This window comes from Oncorhynchus mykiss, chromosome 15 (genome assembly GCF_013265735.2).
Source record: "Oncorhynchus mykiss isolate Arlee chromosome 15, USDA_OmykA_1.1, whole genome shotgun sequence".
Taxonomy (NCBI): domain Eukaryota; kingdom Metazoa; phylum Chordata; class Actinopteri; order Salmoniformes; family Salmonidae; genus Oncorhynchus; species Oncorhynchus mykiss.
Window position 1 is genome coordinate 71,437,816 of NC_048579.1, and position 19,876 is coordinate 71,457,691.

Here is a 19,876-nt window from a genome sequence, read left to right on the forward strand (position 1 = left end):
GCTGGGTTCGTGCAGATAGCCAACAATATACAACATTTGGAATGAGACTAACGTGAGGTAAAGATTAATTAATTAATTAGAAGACAAATTGATCAAATATTAAAATATCTGAAGAGTTATATTAGGAAAATGATAACTTTGTAATCTGAAGATTTTTCTTGGTGCCCCGACTTCCTAGTTAATTACATTTACATGATTAGTTTAATCACGTAATAATAATTGCAGAGAATTGATTTGATTAAATAACAGTCTTCAATTTAATGATGCCAAAGACACGACACTCTGATTGGTTAAGGTAAGGGTTAAGGTTTGGGATAGGCTTAAAACAAAATAACTTTCTATCACTGGATTTGAACATGCAACATTTGACCCTTAGGTCACCAACATTTCCGTTACGGCTATACATGTCTGGTTCTTTTACACCCATCTCCCATACTGTACCAAATCCAAAGCCCACTTGAAGGTAACAGTGCTCACTGTTGCCCCTGGTGGTCGTGTTCCATGTCATCTCCCGACCTCCTCAGACATGGATGGACATCGAATACTTGTATCACGGGTGACCTACCTGACCAATACCCCTTGATTGATCATCAACATCTAATGTTCGATACAGAAGTTTTAATCTTCCTTTGTCTGATGAATTAGATCAAACGTGAGCATGTACCATACTGCATATTGTCTCCCTCTGTCCCTACCTCCTCTCCCCTCATGTACCATACTGTAGACTGTCTCCCTCTGTCCCTACCTCCTCTCCCCTCATGTACCATACTGTAGACTGTCTCCCTCTGTCCCTACCTCCTCTCCCCTCATGTACCATACTGTAGACTGTCTCCCTCTGTCCCTAGCTCCTCTCCCCTCATGTACCATACTGTAGACTGTCTCCCTCTGTACCAAGCTCCTCTCCCCTCATGTACCATACTGTAGACTTTCTCCCTCTGTCCCTACCTCCTCTCCCCTCATGTGCCATACTGTAGACTGTCTCCCTCTGTCCCTCGCTCCTCTCCCCTCATGTACCATACTGTAGACTGTCTCCCTCTGTCCCTAGCTCCTCTCCCCTCATGTACCATACTGTAGACTGTCTCCCTCTGTCCCTAGCTCCTCTCCCCTCATGTACCATACTGTAGACTGTCTGCCTCTGTCCCTAGCTCCTCTCACCTCATGTACCATACTGTAGACTGTCTCCCTCTGTCCCTAGCTCCTCTCCCCTCATGTACCATACTGTAGACTGTCTCCCTCTGTACCAAGCTCCTCTCCCCTCATGTACCATACTGTAGACTGTCTCCCTCTGTACCAAGCTCCTCTCCCCTCATGTACCATACTGTAGACTTTCTCCCTCTGTCCCTACCTCCTCTCCCCTCATGTACCATACTGTAGACTTTCTCCCTCTGTCCCTCGCTCCTCTCCCCTCATGTACCATACTGTAGACTGTCTCCCTCTGTCCCTCGCTCCTCTCCCCTCATGTACCATACTGTAGACTGTCTCCCTCTGTACCAAGCTCCTCTCCCCTCATACCATACTGTAGACTGTCTCCCTCTGTACCAAGCTCCTCACCCCTCATGTACCATACTGTAGACTGTCTCCCTCTGTACCAAGCTCCTCTCACCTCCTTGACCTTTTCACCCTTGTTCATTTGTACAAGGAAACATTATCAGTGTTTCTGGAATTGCCACCGGAGAGCAACACACATTGATATGCAGGAGCAGCTTTGTTCTATTGTTGGGGAATGTTTTGTCAATCAGCTGTATCTGGTTGACATTCTTGACCTGTGGTGTTGAATCTGAGAATCAAATTAGAAAGGGAAATATGTCCTCTGGTGGAGCAGGAGATTGATTCAGCTACAAGAGGAGATTGTCTGAATACATGACAACAGTCTTCCTCCCTTTAGGCTGATGGCTCCATTGATTTACAGTGAGAAAAGTTGGAGTGTTTTTTGGATTGTTGGATGTGTGCGTGTGTGTGTGTGTGTGTGTGTGTGTGTGTGTGTGTGTGTGTGTGTGTGTGTGTGTGTGTGTGTGTGTGTGTGTGTGTGTGTGTGTGTGTGTGTGTGTGTGTGTGTGTGTGTGTGTGTGTGTGTGTGTGTGTGTGTGTGTGTGTGTGTGTGTGTGTGTGTGTGTGTGTGTGTGTGTGTGTGTGTAGTCCGCACAAGAATAGTAAAGAAACACATTTTACCAATTGGGGCCATTTAATTAGTCCCCACAAGGCCAAATGCTATTTCTTGGGGGTTTAGGGTTAAGGTTAGAATTAGTTTTAGGGTTGATTTTGATTAGATTTGATTAGGATCTCTTTTAGTCCCCATTTGGACTAGTCTTCGAAGAGTCCTTAAACATTAAAATACTATTTATAATTCAAACACATTTTCACATATAACACACTATTACAAACATAGATAATATACTAACATAATGACCCAATAAATACTCAATCTAAAAAATATTGAGTAGTCCTACAACATTTCTATGTATTATATTGAAATAGTTTTAAAATAATGTTGACATTTATATATTGAAAGGTTTCTGGTTTGCTCAGTTAATTTATTCCATTTCTTTATTGCTCTAAATCGAAATGTTATTTTGCCTATTTCTCTTTTCTGTCTGGATAACGCATAGAGGGTTAGAATTAGCGTTTTCCGGTTAAGGTTATGGTTAGGGAAAATAAGATTTTGAATGGGACTGAATTGTGTGTCCCCACAAGATTGTGTTTGTGTGTGTGTGTGTGTGGACGTGTGTGTGTGTGTGTGTGTGTGGACGTGTCCATGTGTGTGTTTTCTTCATCTCTGCTCTTTGAGCAAAACCCTCAAGCCATGTGTTGATGAGCTGGTGTCTGCATGGCACCCAAAAAATATTATTCCTATTTATCTAAGATTGTGGCCTATTAAATCTAGCAGAACTAATTACCAAATGGATCATTTGCTGTGTAGATTGTCATATTGTCATATTCTTCCCTCATTTGCTTCAAAGGTTATGAGATGTGTTGGGTGGAGTGTCACCTAGTTGTCCGTCCATCTGTCAATGTGGAAATAAGCTGATCCACACGGGGACAGACAGACGGCTTTCTCTCTAAACCCATTCCAGTGAAAGTGTTGCGACAGATGGGACGTGAATAAACTCAGTCGTTTTCATCCCCCTCTCTCTCCACAGAGATAGAAGAGAGAGGCGAGAGGCGCCCGTCCATTTGCGTGTGTGTGTGTGTGTGTGTGTGTGTGTGTGCCCGCGCGCATGCATGAACACATGTGTGCGCCTATAACGCCAAATGGTGGGCGCTTTGGCTTCCAAAATGGTGTCATACATTTACATTATAACACATCAATCTCTGAGAGGGTGAACAGAATGGGAGGGTGCAGTATGAACATATAACACATCAATCTCTGAGAGGGTGAACAGAATGGGAGGGTGCAGTATGAACACTGAACTGGTAAAACATTATAACACATCAATCTCTGAGAGGGTGAACAGAATGGGAAGGTGCAGTATGAACCCTGGACTGGTAAAACATTATAACACATCAATCTCTGAGAGGGTGAACAGAATGGGAGGGTGCAGTATGAACCCTGGACTGGTAAAACATTATAACACATCAATCTCTGAGAGGGTGCAGTATGAACCCTGGACTGGTAAATCAGTGAATGACCTTAAACAACATTGACAACTGGAGAGGTTGAATGTAATCCATCTTTTTGCACATTAGGCATTCAGTGTAATTATTATTATTATTGCTACCAATTTATCTCCCAGATGTTCCTGAAAACCTTTCTCACTCTGTTTCCCTTCCCTCTCTACTCTACTCCACTCCCCTCCCTCCCTCCCTCCCTCCCTGTGTGTTGTGACTCACAGTGGTCCAGTCACCCCTCTCTCCCAGAGCACCCTCCCTCCCTGTGTGTTGTGACTCACAGTGGTCCAGTCACCCCTCTCTCCCAGAGCACCCTCCCTCCCTGTGTGTTGTGACTCACAGTGGTCCAGTCACCCCTCTCTCCCAGAGCACCCTCCCTCCCTGTGTGTTGTGACTCACAGTGGTCCAGTCACCCCTCTCTCCCAGAGCACCCTCCCTCCCTGTGTGTTGTGACTCACAGTGGTCCAGTCACCCCTCTCTCCCAGAGCACCCTCCCTCCCTGTGTGTTGTGACTCACAGTGGTCCAGTCACCCCTCTCTCCCAGAGCACCCTCCCTCCCTGTGTGTTGTGACTCACAGTGGTCCAGTCACCCCTCTCTCCCAGAGCACCCTCCCTCCCTGTGTGTTGTGACTGAGAGCCTTTGTTTGTTGAAGTGTCCCTCTCACAGAGCTATCCCTGCAGCTTTGGTTATGGCCTGTGTGAGTTTGGTCCCTGAACAAACACCCCATGCCAGCTTGGGATTGGTCTATTTATTTTCCCATTAGGGGAAGGACAACTGTCAACTGGAATGGCTTCACGCGCTGCCGGTGCTGGCCTGTACAGCACACCTCACACACGCATGCATACATGCACGCGCACACACACACACACACACACACACACACACACACACACACACACATAACACAAACTCAACCCTGCATCTTAAAGGCTGCTGCCCAGTGTACATAAACATGGAACACTGGTCACTTTAATAATGGAACACTGGTCACTTAAGTAATGGAACACTGGTCACTTTAATAATGGAACACTGGTCACTTTAATAATGGAACACTGGTCACTTAAATAATGGAACACTGGTCACTTAAATAATGCAACACTGGTCACTTTAATAATGGAACACTGGTCACTTTAATAATGGAACACTGGTCACTTTAATAATGGAACACTGGTCACTTTAATAATGGAACACTGGTCACTTAAATAATGGAACACTGGTCACTTTAATAATGGAACACTGGTCACTTTAATAATGGAACACTGGTCACTTAAATAATGGAACACTGGTCACTTTAATAATGGAACACTGGTCACTTTAATAATGGAACACTGGTCACTTAAATAATGGAACACTGGTCACTTTAATAATGGAACACTGGTCACTTTAATAATGGAACACTGGTCACTTTAATAATGGAACACTGGTCACTTTAATAATGGAACACTGGTCACTTAAATAATGGAACACTGGTCACTTTAATAATGGAACACTGGTCACTTTAATAATGGAACACTGGTCACTTAAATAATGTTTACATACTGTTTTATCCATTTCATATGTACATACTGTATTCTAGCCAAGACCATCCTATTCAACTATTACCGTACATATAGTATTCTATCCAACGTATTCTACAGATATACTACATATTCTATCCACATACTGTCCATAATGTCTGTACATGTCATCACACATAGCTACAGTAAATATATATACTACATATTCTATCCACATACTGTCCATAATGTCTATACATATCATCACACATACTACAGTATATATATATATATATATATATATATATATATACTACATATTCTATCCACATACTGTCCATAATGTTTATACATCCCATCACACATAGCTTCAGTATGTATATGTGCGTGTGTGTGTATATATATATATATATATATATATATATATATACTACAGATTTATATACTATATATATACTACTGATATACTACATATTCTATCCACATACTGTCCATAATGTCTATACATCCCATCTATTTATACTCTAGACTCAGACATTGCTCGTCCTAATATTTATATATTTCTTAACTCCATTATTTTACTTTAGATATGTGTGTATTGTTGTGAATTGTTACTGCACTATTGGAGTAGGAACACCAGCATTTCGCTACACCCGCAATATCATCTGCTAAATATGATTATGCGACCAATTGTATTTGATTTGATTTGAACCTCGTCACGTATTTATTATGGGTTACAACCTAAACACCAGAGAGGTGCTGTACAACAGTATTTATTATGGGTTACAACCTAAACACCAGAGAGGTGCTGTACAACAGTATTTATTATGGGTTACAACCTAAACACCAGAGAGGTGCTGTACAACAGTATTTATTATGGGTTACAACCTAAACACCAGAGAGGTGCTTTACAACAGTATTTATTATGGGTTACAACCTAAACACCAGAGAGGTGCTGTACAACAGTATTTATTATGGGTTACAACCTAAACACCAGAGAGGTGCTGTACAACAGTATTTATTATGGGTTACAACCTAAACACCAGAGAGGTGCTGTACAACAGTATTTATTATGGGTTACAACCTAAACACTAGAGAGGTGCTGTACAACAGTATTTATTATGGGTTACAACCTAAACACCAGAGAGGTGCTGTACAACAGTATTTATTATGGGTTACAACCTAAACACCAGAGAGGTGCTGTACAACAGTATTTATTATGGGTTACAACCTAAACACCAGAGAGGTGCTGTACAACAGTATTTATTATGGGTTACAACCTAAACACCAGAGAGGTGCTGTACAACAGTATTTATTATGGGTTACAACCTAAACACCAGAGAGGTGCTGTACAACAGTATTTATTATGGGTTACAACCTAAACACCAGAGAGGTGCTGTACAACAGTATTTATTATGGGTTACAACCTAAACACCAGAGAGGTGCTTTACAACAGTATTTATTATGGGTTACAACCTAAACACCAGAGAGGTGCTGTACAACAGTATTTATTATGGGTTACAACCTAAACACCAGAGAGGTGCTGTACAACAGTATTTATTATGGGTTACAACCTAAACACCAGAGAGGTGCTGTACAACAGTATTTATTATGGGTTACAACCTAAACACCAGAGAGGTGCTGTACAACAGTATTTATTATGGGTTACAACCTAAACACCAGAGAGGTGCTGTACAACAGTATTTATTATGGGTTACAACCTAAACACCAGAGAGGTGCTGTACAACAGTATTTATTATGGGTTACAACCTAAACACCAGAGAGGTGCTGTACAACAGTATTTATTATGGGTTACAACCTAAACACCAGAGAGGTGCTGTACAACAGTATTTATTATGGGTTACAACCTAAACACCAGAGAGGTGCTGTACAACAGTATTTATTATGGGTTACAACCTAAACACCAGAGAGGTGCTGTACAACAGTATTTATTATGGGTTACAACCTAAACACCAGAGAGGTGCTTTACAACAGTATTTATTATGGGTTACAACCTAAACACCAGAGAGGTGCTGTACAACAGTATTAATTACAGCTCTCTTCCTTCTGGGATTAGAATGTAGATTCCGAGACACAGACACATCTGCTCTCTGTATATTCTGACCAGTGTTGTGGTCTGGAAGATCTGCTGTAGCTCCAGCAACAACACAGACACATCTGCTCTCTGTATATTCTGACCAGTGTTGTGGTCTGGAAGATCTGCTGTAGCTCCAGCAACAACACAGACACATCTGCTCTCTGTATATTCTGACCAGTGTTGTGGTCTGGAAGATCTGCTGTAGCTCCAGCAACAACACAGACACATCTGCTCTCTGTATATTCTGACCAGTGTTGTGGTCTGGAAGATCTGCTGTAGCTCCAGCAACAACACAGACACATCTGCTCTCTGTATATTCTGACCAGTGTTGTGGTCTGGAAGATCTGCTGTAGCTCCAGCAACAACACAGACACATCTGCTCTCTGTATATTCTGACCAGTGTTGTGGTCTGGAAGATCTGCTGTAGCTCCAGCAACAACACAGACACATCTGCTCTCTGTATATTCTGACCAGTGTTGTGGTCTGGAAGATCTGCTGTAGCTCCAGCAACAACACAGACACATCTGCTCTCTGTATATTCTGACCAGTGTTGTGGTCTGGAAGATCTGCTGTAGCTCCAGCAACAATATCATACATGAGGACGTCTCCATCTAGTGGCTGAGAACTCCACACACCACAGAATCAATAGGGTTACAAACACTGGCATTACAACAACAATAAATAACAAACAAATGTATTCTGTTACAGTATGAAGATAAATAAACAATGGCAGCTGGTAGTATTTGGCTCCATGGTGGAAGATAAATGATTATGATAATGAAGAGATTACACAGGACATTTGGAGATGAAAAAAAAAACATATATTGTCATTGCATCATTATAATACCAGTCAAGTGTCTTGATATCCCAATGAGTCCAAACAGTACATTACCACACACCTTCACAACAAAATACACTTCATTTCCTTGTCTCAAAGCAGACAGGCAGGAATCCTTAACTGAAGGAGCCACAGGCCACAAATTAAAACACTGTCAGGGCAGAGAGAAACACAGGAGGTTACACACAGGAGGTTACACACAGGAGGTTACGCACAGGAGGTTACGCACAGGAGGTTACGCCCAGGAGGTTACGCACAGGAGGTTACGCACAGGAGGTTACACACAGGAGGTTACACACAGGAGGTTACACACAGGAGGTTACACACAGGAGGTTACACACAGGAGGTTATAGATGGGGAGTAAAACAGTGAACCTCTCTGAATGAGGCAGTACAGTGGATCTATAGATGTTCTGGAAATCTTATCAGACTATTCAAGTGTTGCCTTAAGGGCCTTATGGGCCCTGGTCAAAGGTTTTGCACTACAAAGGGAATAGAGTCCCATTTAGTATTTGGTGTTTTTTAGGATCCCCAATTACTTGTTGCCGAGGCAACGGCTACTCTTCCTGGGGTCCAAACAGGAAACAACACAACAAATCAAAGTCATAATATACATAAATATAAATAGCACTACATTTACATGACAATTTAACCATTCAGCAGACACTCCCATCCAGAGAAACCCACAGCTAGTGCATTTACCTGGAGATAGACAGGCGAGACAAACACAAACTGTATCACAGTGGTATCCCAACCACCTATCACATACATAACACAATACATAATACAATACACAATACAATATATAATACAATATATAATACAATACATAACACAATACATAATACAATATATAATACAATACAAAATACAATACACAATACAATACATAATACAATATATAATACAATACATAATACAATATATAATACAATACATAATACAATATATAATACAATACACAATACAATACATAATACAATATATAATACAATACATAATACAATATATAATACAATATATAATACAATATAATACAATACATAATACAATACATAATACAATATATAATACAATATAATACAATACATAATACAATACATAATACAATATATAATACAATACACAATACAATACATAATACAATATATAATACAATACATAATACAATATATAATACAATATATAATACAATACATAATACAATATATAATACAATACACAATACAATACATAATACAATATATAATACAATACATAATACAATATATAATACAATATATAATACAATACATAATACAATACATAATACAATATATAATACAATACATAATACAATATAATACAATACATAATACAATACATAATACAATATATAATACAATATATAATACAATACATAATACAATACATAATACAATACACAATACAATATATAATACAATATATAATACAATATATAATACAATATATAATACAATACATAATACAATATATAATACAATATAATACAATATATAATACAATACATAATACAATATATAATACAATACACAATACAATACATAATACAATATATAATACAATACATAATACAATATATAATACAATACATAATACAATATATAATACAATATATAATACAATATATAATACAATATAATACAATACATAATACAATATATAATACAATACACAATACAATACATAATACAATATATAATACAATACATAATACAATATATAATACAATATATAATACAATACATAATACAATACATAATACAATATATAATACAATACATAATACAATATAATACAATACATAATACAATACATAATACAATATATAATACAATATATAATACAATACATAATACAATATAATACAATATATAATACAATACATAATACAATATATAATACAATACACAATACAATACATAATACAATATATAATACAATATATAATACAATACATAATACAATATAATACAATATATAATACAATATATAATACAATATAATACAATATATAATACAATATATAATACAATATATAATACAATACATAATACAATATAATACAATATATAATACAATATATAATACAATATAATACAATATATAATACAATATATAATACAATATATAATACAATACATAATACAATATAATACAATATATAATACAATACATAATACAATATATAATACAATACACAATACAATACATAATACAATATATAATACAATATATAATACAATACATAATACAATATAATACAATATATAATACAATATATAATACAATACACAATACAATACATAATACAATATATAATACAATATATAATACAATACATAATACAATATAATACAATATATAATACAATATATAATACAATATATAATACAATACATAATACAATATAATACAATATATAATACAATATATAATACAATACACAATACAATACATAATACAATATATAATACAATATATAATACAATACATAATACAATATAATACAATATATAATACAATATATAATACAATACACAATACAATACATAATACAATACGTAATGCATCAAAATGTCTGTGTTTCTTCACAGTCCATGTTGTGCCGTAAGGTGTTCTATTATCTGGTTTTATTGCTGCTTGAGTGACCTGGGGAGGCAGAGAGTTCCATGTAGTCATGGCTCTGTTTAAAACTGTGTGTTTCCCAGCCTCTGTTCTGGACCTGGGGACTGTGAAGAGACCTCTGGTTGCATGTCTTGTGTTGTACCGATGAGTGTCTGAACTGTGTTCCAACTGCTTGAACAGACAGTTCAACACATAGACACCTTGCACAAAGATCAATAGTGATGCAGTCAATCACTCCTCAACTTTGAGCCAGGAGAGATTGACATGCATGTCATTGACATTCACCCTCTGTGTACATCTGAGTGCAATACGTGCTGCTCTGTTCTGGACAAACTGCAATCGACCTATGACCTTCTTTGCCGCACCTGACCACACAACTGGGCAGTAGTCCAGGTGAGACAAAACTAGGGTCTGTAGGAGCTGTCTGGTTCACTGAGATATCAAGAACGCAGAACAACGCCTTATCATGGACAGACTTCTTCCCATTTTAGTAACCATTGAGTATATGTTTTGACATGATAGCTTTCTATCTAGGGTGACACCCAGCAGTTTAGTCTCCTCAACTTTCTCAATAGCCACATTATTCAATAATAGGTCCAGGTGAGGTTTAAGGTTGAGCGAGTGATTTGTTTTTGAGATATTTAGCACCAGCCTGTTGCTAGTTAACCATTCTAAAACTGACTGGAGCTCTATATTAAGGGTGTCAGGTATTTATTTTACAGTTGCAGCCGACGTGTGTATATGGTTGAGTCGTCAGCGTACATAGACACACGGGCTTAATTCAAGGTCAGTGGAAGGTCATTAGTAAACACAAAGACCAATAATTGTCCAAGCAGGCTGCCCTGCAGTACACCACATTTGTACACCAAATTTGCATTAGAGAGGCTTCTATTAAAGAAACCCCTTTGTGTTGTATTGTCCATCCATGATAAGGCAGAGGATGTTATTAATCCAAAACACCTGTTTCTTCAGTAATACATTATGATTAATGATGTCACAGACTGCACTGAAGCCTAACAAAACACCTGTTTCTTCAGTAATACATTATGATCAATGATGTCAAAGACTGCACTGAAGCCTAACAAAACACCTGTTTCTTCAGTAATACATTATGATTAATGATGTCAGACTGCACTGAAGCCTAACAAAACACCTGTTTCTTCAGTAATACATTATGATCAATGATGTCAAAGACTGCACTGAAGCCTAACAAAACAGCTGTTTCTTCAGTAATACATTATGATCAATGATGTCAAAGACTGCACTGAAGCCTAACAAAACACCTGTTTCTTCAGTAATACATTATGATCAATGATGTCAAAGACTGCACTGAAGCCTAACAAAACACCTGTTTCTTCAGTAATACATTATGATCAATGATGTCAAAGACTGCACTGAAGCCTAACAAAACACCTGTTTCTTCAGTAATACATTATGAAATCAAATCAAATCAAATTTTATTTGTCACATACACATGGTTAGCAGATGTTAATGTGAGTGTAGCGAAATGCTTGTGCTTCTAGTTCCGACAATGCAGTAATAACCAACAAGTAATCTAACTAACAATTCCAAAACTACTGTCTTGTACACAGTGTAAGGCAGGGGTGTCAAAGTCAAATGGACGGAGGGCCAAATAAAAAAATCAGCTACAAGACGAGGGCCGGACTGTTCGAATGTTCATTGAAAAATTTTTAAATGACGCATATAGTCTAGTGAACCTAATTGAACCTACTGAAAACCTAACAAATATATTACAATATGATCAGATAAATAAAGCAATATTTTCTTATGGCTCTGTCAGTAATCTTTAATTTTCAACAGACACAAAAGACAAATTTCCTTTATATAAATATCCCCATAACATGAACATTAAATGAAAGAAACCGGTATTCAAGGCACCATCAGTAGACTATATTTTCTATTTTAGCAAAAGTGGGCTAAATTTACTTCAAAGAAAAAACAATAATAGCAATTTTCTATCATCCACTCAACTGAAATATTTTTAAAATATAATTGGATTGAAATACAAAAAAATAAAGTGCAAAAATCTATTAATCAAAAACAACACTTTGTTTAAGGAGAAGTAACATGCAGTGAAAACAAATATTAAATTTTAACTTTTAAACTTGAACTGAGTAAAAACTCTAAATATGTGATTGCACAGTAATGTTCACTTGTTTGAGGTTGAGGGTGATACTTGGTGGTGTCCCATCTTTTCCACAAGTTCATCAATGTTCGGGGTAAGGCTCTGAGCTGAAGAAATCCTCAGAATTGAGTGGAGGTGTTCAGCAGTAAGTCGACTTCTGTGTGATGTTTTGTTCAGGTTCATCAAAGAAAACAGTTGTTCACACAGGTATGTGCTGCCAAACATAGACAACGTTTGAGCAGCCTGGATGCGCAGCTGGGGCATTGTGCCGGGGAGGAAACGGGCGAACTCCGCAGCACCCACTGCCGCATATTTTGCCCTCAGTGCATCATTGCATTGGAGGTCAATCAACTCCATTTGGAGGTTTGGTGGTGAGCTTTCCACGTCAACAGCAAATGGGTTACCGAGCAGTTCCAACCTGCTTTTTTGTGCTTCAAAGTCAGCAAATCGGCGTCGAAAGTCAGCGGCAAGCATACCTATTTTATCAGCCAACTGTGTGCTCGGGAACGCACTGGTAGAGAGCTTCTCTTTCATGGTCTGGCAGCTGGGAAAGTGGCTCAAATTTTCTTTCCGCATCTGCGTCTCCCACAGAGTCAGTTTGGTTTTAAATGCCTTCACTGTACTGTACATATCAGAGATGACACGATCCCGACCCTGCAGCTGCAAGTTTATTGCATTCAGATGACTCGTAATGTCACACAGAAAAGCCATTTCACACAGAAACATTTCGTCTCGGAGTTGTGTTGTGTCTTTCCCTTTGCTGTCCAAGAACAGACAAATCTCCTCACGAAGCTCGAAACATCTTTGAAGCACCTTTCCCTGGCTTAGCCATCGCACCTCTGTGTGATAAGGCAAATCACCATGCTCCGTTTCTAACTCCGTCAGAAATGCCTTGAACTGGCGGTGATTCAAACCTTTGGCTCTGATAAAGTTAACTGTGCGCGTGATGATGCTCATTACATGCTCCATTTTCAAGGCTTTACCGCACAACGCTTCCTGGTGTATGATACAATGATAAGCTGTCAGCTCACCTGTCGCGTTTTCCTCTTGCATCTTTTCCCGTATCTTCGCCACCAGTCCGCTCCTGTGTCCACACATCGCAGGTGCTCCGTCGGTTGTCAAACCCACGAGTTTTTCCCAAGGCAGCTCCATCTCATTTACACATCTTGACACCTCTTCATACAAATCATGCCCCGTAGTTGTGCCATGCATAGGACGTAAAGCCAAAAACTCCTCTGTCACGCTTAGGTTGGAGTCCACTCCGCGGATGAAAATTGACAACTGGGCAATGTCAGAAATGTCGGTGCTCTCATCCACAGCCAAGGAATATGCAATAAAATCTTTTCCCTTTTTCACAAGCTGCTCTTTTAGATTGATGGACAACTGGTCTACTCTCTCGGCAATGGTGTTTCTGCTCAGACTCACATTTAAAAAGAGTTGCCTTTTTTCTGGGCAAACTTCGTCACAAACTTTAATCATGCAGTTTTTGATGAAATCCCCCTCCGTAAATGGCCGGGCTGATTTAGCGATCTCTTCTGCCAAAATAAAACTGGCCTTGACAGTTGCGTCCGCGTGTGTGTCCGCGTGTTTCGTTTCATAATGTCGTCTCAGATTATACTCTTTCAGTACCGCCACACTTTCTCCACACAGAAGACACACAGGTTTTCCAGCTACCTTCGTGAACATATACTCCGACTCCCACCTTGTTTGAAACCCCCGGTTCTCAGTATCCACCTTCCGTTTTGCCATTTTTGATGGGTATCTGAAAGTTAATTTTACTGTGATGCTGACGACTGCTGTGCCAATAAATACTGAAATGAAGCAGCCTACTGCTCGGTGCGTCACCTTTGCATTGTGGGAAATGTAGTATTGGTGCGTGTAAAAGATCTGCGGGCTGCCGGCTTGCTGCGGGCCGGTTCTAATAATAAATCAAGATCATCCCAGGGGCCGTAAAAAACCTTCTTGCGGGCCGGATGTGGCCCGCGGGCCTTGACTCTGACATATGTGGTGTAAGGGGATAAAGAATATGTACATAAAAATATATATGAATGAGTGATGGTACAGAGCGGCATAGGCAAGATACAGTAGATGGTATTGAGTGCAGTATATACATATGAGATGAGTATGTAAACAAAGTGGCATAGTTAAAGTGGCTAGTGATACATGTATTACATAAGGATGCAGTAGATGATATAGAGTACAGTATATACGTATACATATGAGATAAATAATGTAGGGTATGTAAACATTATATTAGGTAGCATTGTTTAAAGTGGCTAGTGATATATTTTACATAATTTCCCATAAATTCCCATTATTAAAGTGGCTGGAGTTGAGTCAGTGTGTTGGCAGCAGCCACTCAATGTTAGTGGTGGCTGTTTAACAGTCTGATGGCCTTGAGATAGAAGCTGTTTTTCAGTCTCTCGGTCCCAGCTTTGATGCACCTGTACTGACCTCGCCTTCTGGATGATAGCGGGGTGAACAGGCAGTGGCTCGGGTGGTTGTTGTCCTTGATGATCTTTATGGCCTTCCTGTAACATCGGGTGGTGTAGTTGTCCTGGAGGGCAGGTAGTTTGCCCCCGGTGATGCGTTGTGCAGACCTCACTACCCTCTGGAGAGCCTTACGGTTGTGGGCGGAGCAGTTGCCGTACCAGGCGGTGATACAGCCTGCCAGGATGCTCTCGATTGTGTATCTGTAGAAGTTTGTGAGTGCTTTTGGTGACAAGCCGAATTTCTTCAGCCTCCTGAGGTTGAAGAGGCACTGCTGCGCCTTCTTCAAGATGCTGTCTGTGTGAGTGGACCAATTCAGTTTGTCTGTGATGTGTATGCCGAGGAACTTAAAACTTACTACCCTCTCCACTACTGTTCCATCGATGTGGATAGGGGGGTGTTCCCTCTGCTGTTTCCTGAAGTCCACAATCATCTCCTTAGTTTTGTTGACGTTGAGTGTGAGGTTATTTTCCTGACACCACACTCCGAGGGCCCTCACCTCCTCCCTGTAGGCCGTCTCGTCGTTGTTGGTAATCAAGCCTACCACTGTTGTGTCGTCCGCAAACTTGATGATTGAGTTGGAGGCGTGCGTGGCCACGGAGTCGTGGGTGAACAGGGAGTACAGGAGAGGGCTCAGAACGCACCCTTGTGGGGCCCCAGTGTTGAGGATCAGCGGGGTGGAGATGTTGTTGCCTACCCTCACCACCTGGGATGCGGCCCGTCAGGAAGTCCAGTACCCAGTTGCACAGGGCGGGGTCGAGACCCAGGGTCTCGAGCTTGATGACGAGCTTGGAGGGTACTATGGTGTTGAATGCCGAGCTGTAGTCGATGAACAGCATTCTCACATAGGTATTCCTCTTGTCCAGATGGGTTAGGGCAGTGTGCAGTGTGGTTGAGATTGCATTGTCTGTGGACCTATTTGGGCGGTAGGCAAATTGGAGTGGGTCTAGGGTGTCAGGTAGGGTGGAGGTGATATGGTCCTTGACTAGTCTCTCAAAGCACTTCATGATGACGGAAGTGAGTGCTACGGGGCGGTAGTCGTTTAGCTCAGTTACCTTAGCTTTCTTGGGAACAGGAACAATGGTGGCCCTCTTGAAGCATGTGGGAACAGCAGACTGGTATAGGGATGATTATGATTGATTAACGATGTCAAAGACTGCACTGAAGCCTAACAAAACACCTGTTTCTTCAGTAATACATTATGATCAATGATGTCAAAGACTGCACTGAAGCCTAACAAAACAGCTGTTTCTTCAGTAATACATTATGATCAATGATGTCAAAGACCGCACTGAAGCCTAACAAAACAGCTGTTTCTTCAGGTATTATTATCCATTATTATCCAGCCAATCATGTTTCAGTGCCGAGCGTGATGAGTGCCCTTCCTATAATCATGCTGAAAGTCTGTTGTTCATTTGTTTCAGTGCCGAGCGTGATGAGTGCCCTTCCCTATAATCATGCTGAAAGTCTGTTGTTCATTTGTTTCAGTGCCGAGCGTGATGAGTGCCCTTCCCTATAATCATGCTGAAAGTCTGTTGTTCATTTGTTTCAGTGCCGAGCGTGATGAGTGCCCTTCCCTATAATCATGCTGAAAGTCTGTTGTTCATTTGTTTCAGTGCCGAGCGTGATGAGTGCCCTTCCCTATAATCATGCTGAAAGTCTGTTGTTCATTTGTTTCAGTGCCGAGCGTGATGAGGGTCCTTCCCTATAATCATGCTGAAAGTCTGTTGTTCATTTGTTTCAGTGCCGAGCGTGATGAGTGCCCTTCCCTATAATCATGCTGAAAGTCTGTTGTTCATTTGTTTCAGTGCCGAGCGTGATGAGTGCCCTTCCCTATAATCATGCTGAAAGTCTGTTGTTCATTTGTTTCAGTGCCGAGCGTGATGAGTGCCCTTCCCTATAATCATGCTGAAAGTCTGTTGTTCATTTGTTTCAGTGCCGAGCGTGATGAGTTCCCTTCCCTATAATCATGCTGAAAGTCTGTTGTTAATTTGTTTCAGTGCCGAGCGTGATGAGTGCCCTTCCCTATAATCATGCTGAAAGTCTGTTGTTCATTTGTTTCAGTGCCGAGCGTGATGAGTGCCCTTCCTATAATCATGCTGAAAGTCTGTTGTTCATTTGTTTCAGTGCCGAGCGTGATGAGTTCCCTTCCCTATAATCATGCTGAAAGTCTGTTGTTCATTTGTTTCAGTGCCGAGCGTGATGAGTGCCCTTCCCTATAATCATGCTGAAAGTCTGTTGTTCATTTGTTTCAGTGCCGAGCGTGATGAGTGCCCTTCCCTATAATCATGCTGAAAGTCTGTTGTTCATTTGTTTCAGTGCCGAGCGTGATGAGTGCCCTTCCCTATAATCATGCTGAAAGTCTGTTGTTCATTTGTTTCAGTGCCGAGCGTGATGAGTGCCCTTCCCTATAATCATGCTGAAAGTCTGTTGTTCATTTGTTTCAGTGCCGAGCGTGATGAGTGCCCTTCCCTATAATCATGCTGAAAGTCTGTTGTTCATTTGTTTCAGTGCCGAGCGTGATGAGTGCCCTTCCCTATAATCATGCTGAAAGTCTGTTGTTCATTTGTTTCAGTGCCGAGCGTGATGAGTGCCCTTCCCTATAATCATGCTGAAAGTCTGTTGTTCATTTGTTTCAGTGCCGAGCGTGATGAGTGCCCTTCCTATAATCATGCTGAAAGTCTGTTGTTCATTTGTTTCAGTGCCGAGCGTGATGAGTTCCCTTCCCTATAATCATGCTGAAAGTCTGTTGTTCATTTGTTTCAGTGCCGAGCGTGATGAGTGCCCTTCCCTATAATCATGCTGAAAGTCTGTTGTTCATTTGTTTCAGTGCCGAGCGTGATGAGTGCCCTTCCCTATAATCATGCTGAAAGTCTGTTGTTCATTTGTTTCAGTGCCGAGCGTGATGAGTGCCCTTCCTATAATCATGCTGAAAGTCTGTTGTTCATTTGTTTCAGTGCCGAGCGTGATGAGTGCCCTTCCTATAATCATGCTGAAAGTCTGTTGTTCATTTGTTTCAGTGCCGAGCGTGATGAGTGCCCTTCCCTATAATCATGCTGAAAGTCTGTTGTTCATTTGTTTCAGTGCCGAGCGTGATGAGTTCCCTTCCCTATAATCATGCTGAAAGTCTGTTGTTCATTTGTTTCAGTGCCGAGCGTGATGAGTGCCCTTCCCTATAATCATGCTGAAAGTCTGTTGTTCATTTGTTTCAGTGCCGAGCGTGATGAGTGCCCTTCCCTATAATCATGCTGAAAGTCTGTTGTTCATTTGTTTCAGTGCCGAGCGTGATGAGTGCCCTTCCCTATAATCATGCTGAAAGTCTGTTGTTCATTTGTTTCAGTGCCGAGCGTGATGAGTGCCCTTCCCTATAATCATGCTGAAAGTCTGTTGTTCATTTGTTTCAGTGCCGAGCGTGATGAGTGCCCTTCCCTATAATCATGCTGAAAGTCTGTTGTTCATTTGTTTCAGTGCCGAGCGTGATGAGTGCCCTTCCCTATAATCATGCTGAAAGTCTGTTGTTCATTTGTTTCAGTGCCGAGCGTGATGAGTGCCCTTCCCTATAATCATGCTGAAAGTCTGTTGTTCATTTGTTTCAGTGCCGAGCGTGATGAGTGCCCTTCCTATAATCATGCTGAAAGTCTGTTGTTCATTTGTTTCAGTGCCGAGCGTGATGAGTTCCCTTCCCTATAATCATGCTGAAAGTCTGTTGTTCATTTGTTTCAGTGCCGAGCGTGATGAGTGCCCTTCCCTATAATCATGCTGAAAGTCTGTTGTTCATTTGTTTCAGTGCCGAGCGTGATGAGTGCCCTTCCCTATAATCATGCTGAAAGTCTGTTGTTCATTTGTTTCAGTGCCGAGCGTGATGAGTGCCCTTCCTATAATCATGCTGAAAGTCTGTTGTTCATTTGTTTCAGTGCCGAGCGTGATGAGTGCCCTTCCTATAATCATGCTGAAAGTCTGTTGTTCATTTGTTTCAGTGCCGAGCGTGATGAGTGCCCTTCCCTATAATCATGCTGAAAGTCTGTTGTTCATTTGTTTCAGTGCCGAGCGTGATGAGTTCCCTTCCCTATAATCATGCTGAAAGTCTGTGTTCATTTGTTTCAGTGCCGAGCGTGGTGAGTGCCCTTCCCTATAATCATGCTGAAAGTCTGTTGTTCATTTGTTTCAGTGCCGAGCGTGATGAGTGCCCTTCCTATAATCATGCTGAAAGTCTGTTGTTCATTTGTTTCAGTGCCGAGCGTGATGAGTGCCCTTCCTATAATCATGCTGAAAGTCTGTTGTTCATTTGTTTCAGTGCCGAGCGTGATGAGTGCCCTTCCTATAATCATGCTGAAAGTCTGTTGTTCATTTGTTTTCCGTAAAATAACATCGTATTTGATCGAACACCATTTTTTTCAAAAGGTTTGCTAAGCAGAGGTAACAGGCTGATCGGTCTTCTGTTTGAACCATTAACAGGTGCTTTGCTATTTTTGGGCAGCGGAAGGACCTCTACCTCCCTCCAGGCCTGACGGCACACTCTGTCTTCTAGGCTTAGATTGAAGATGTGGCAAATA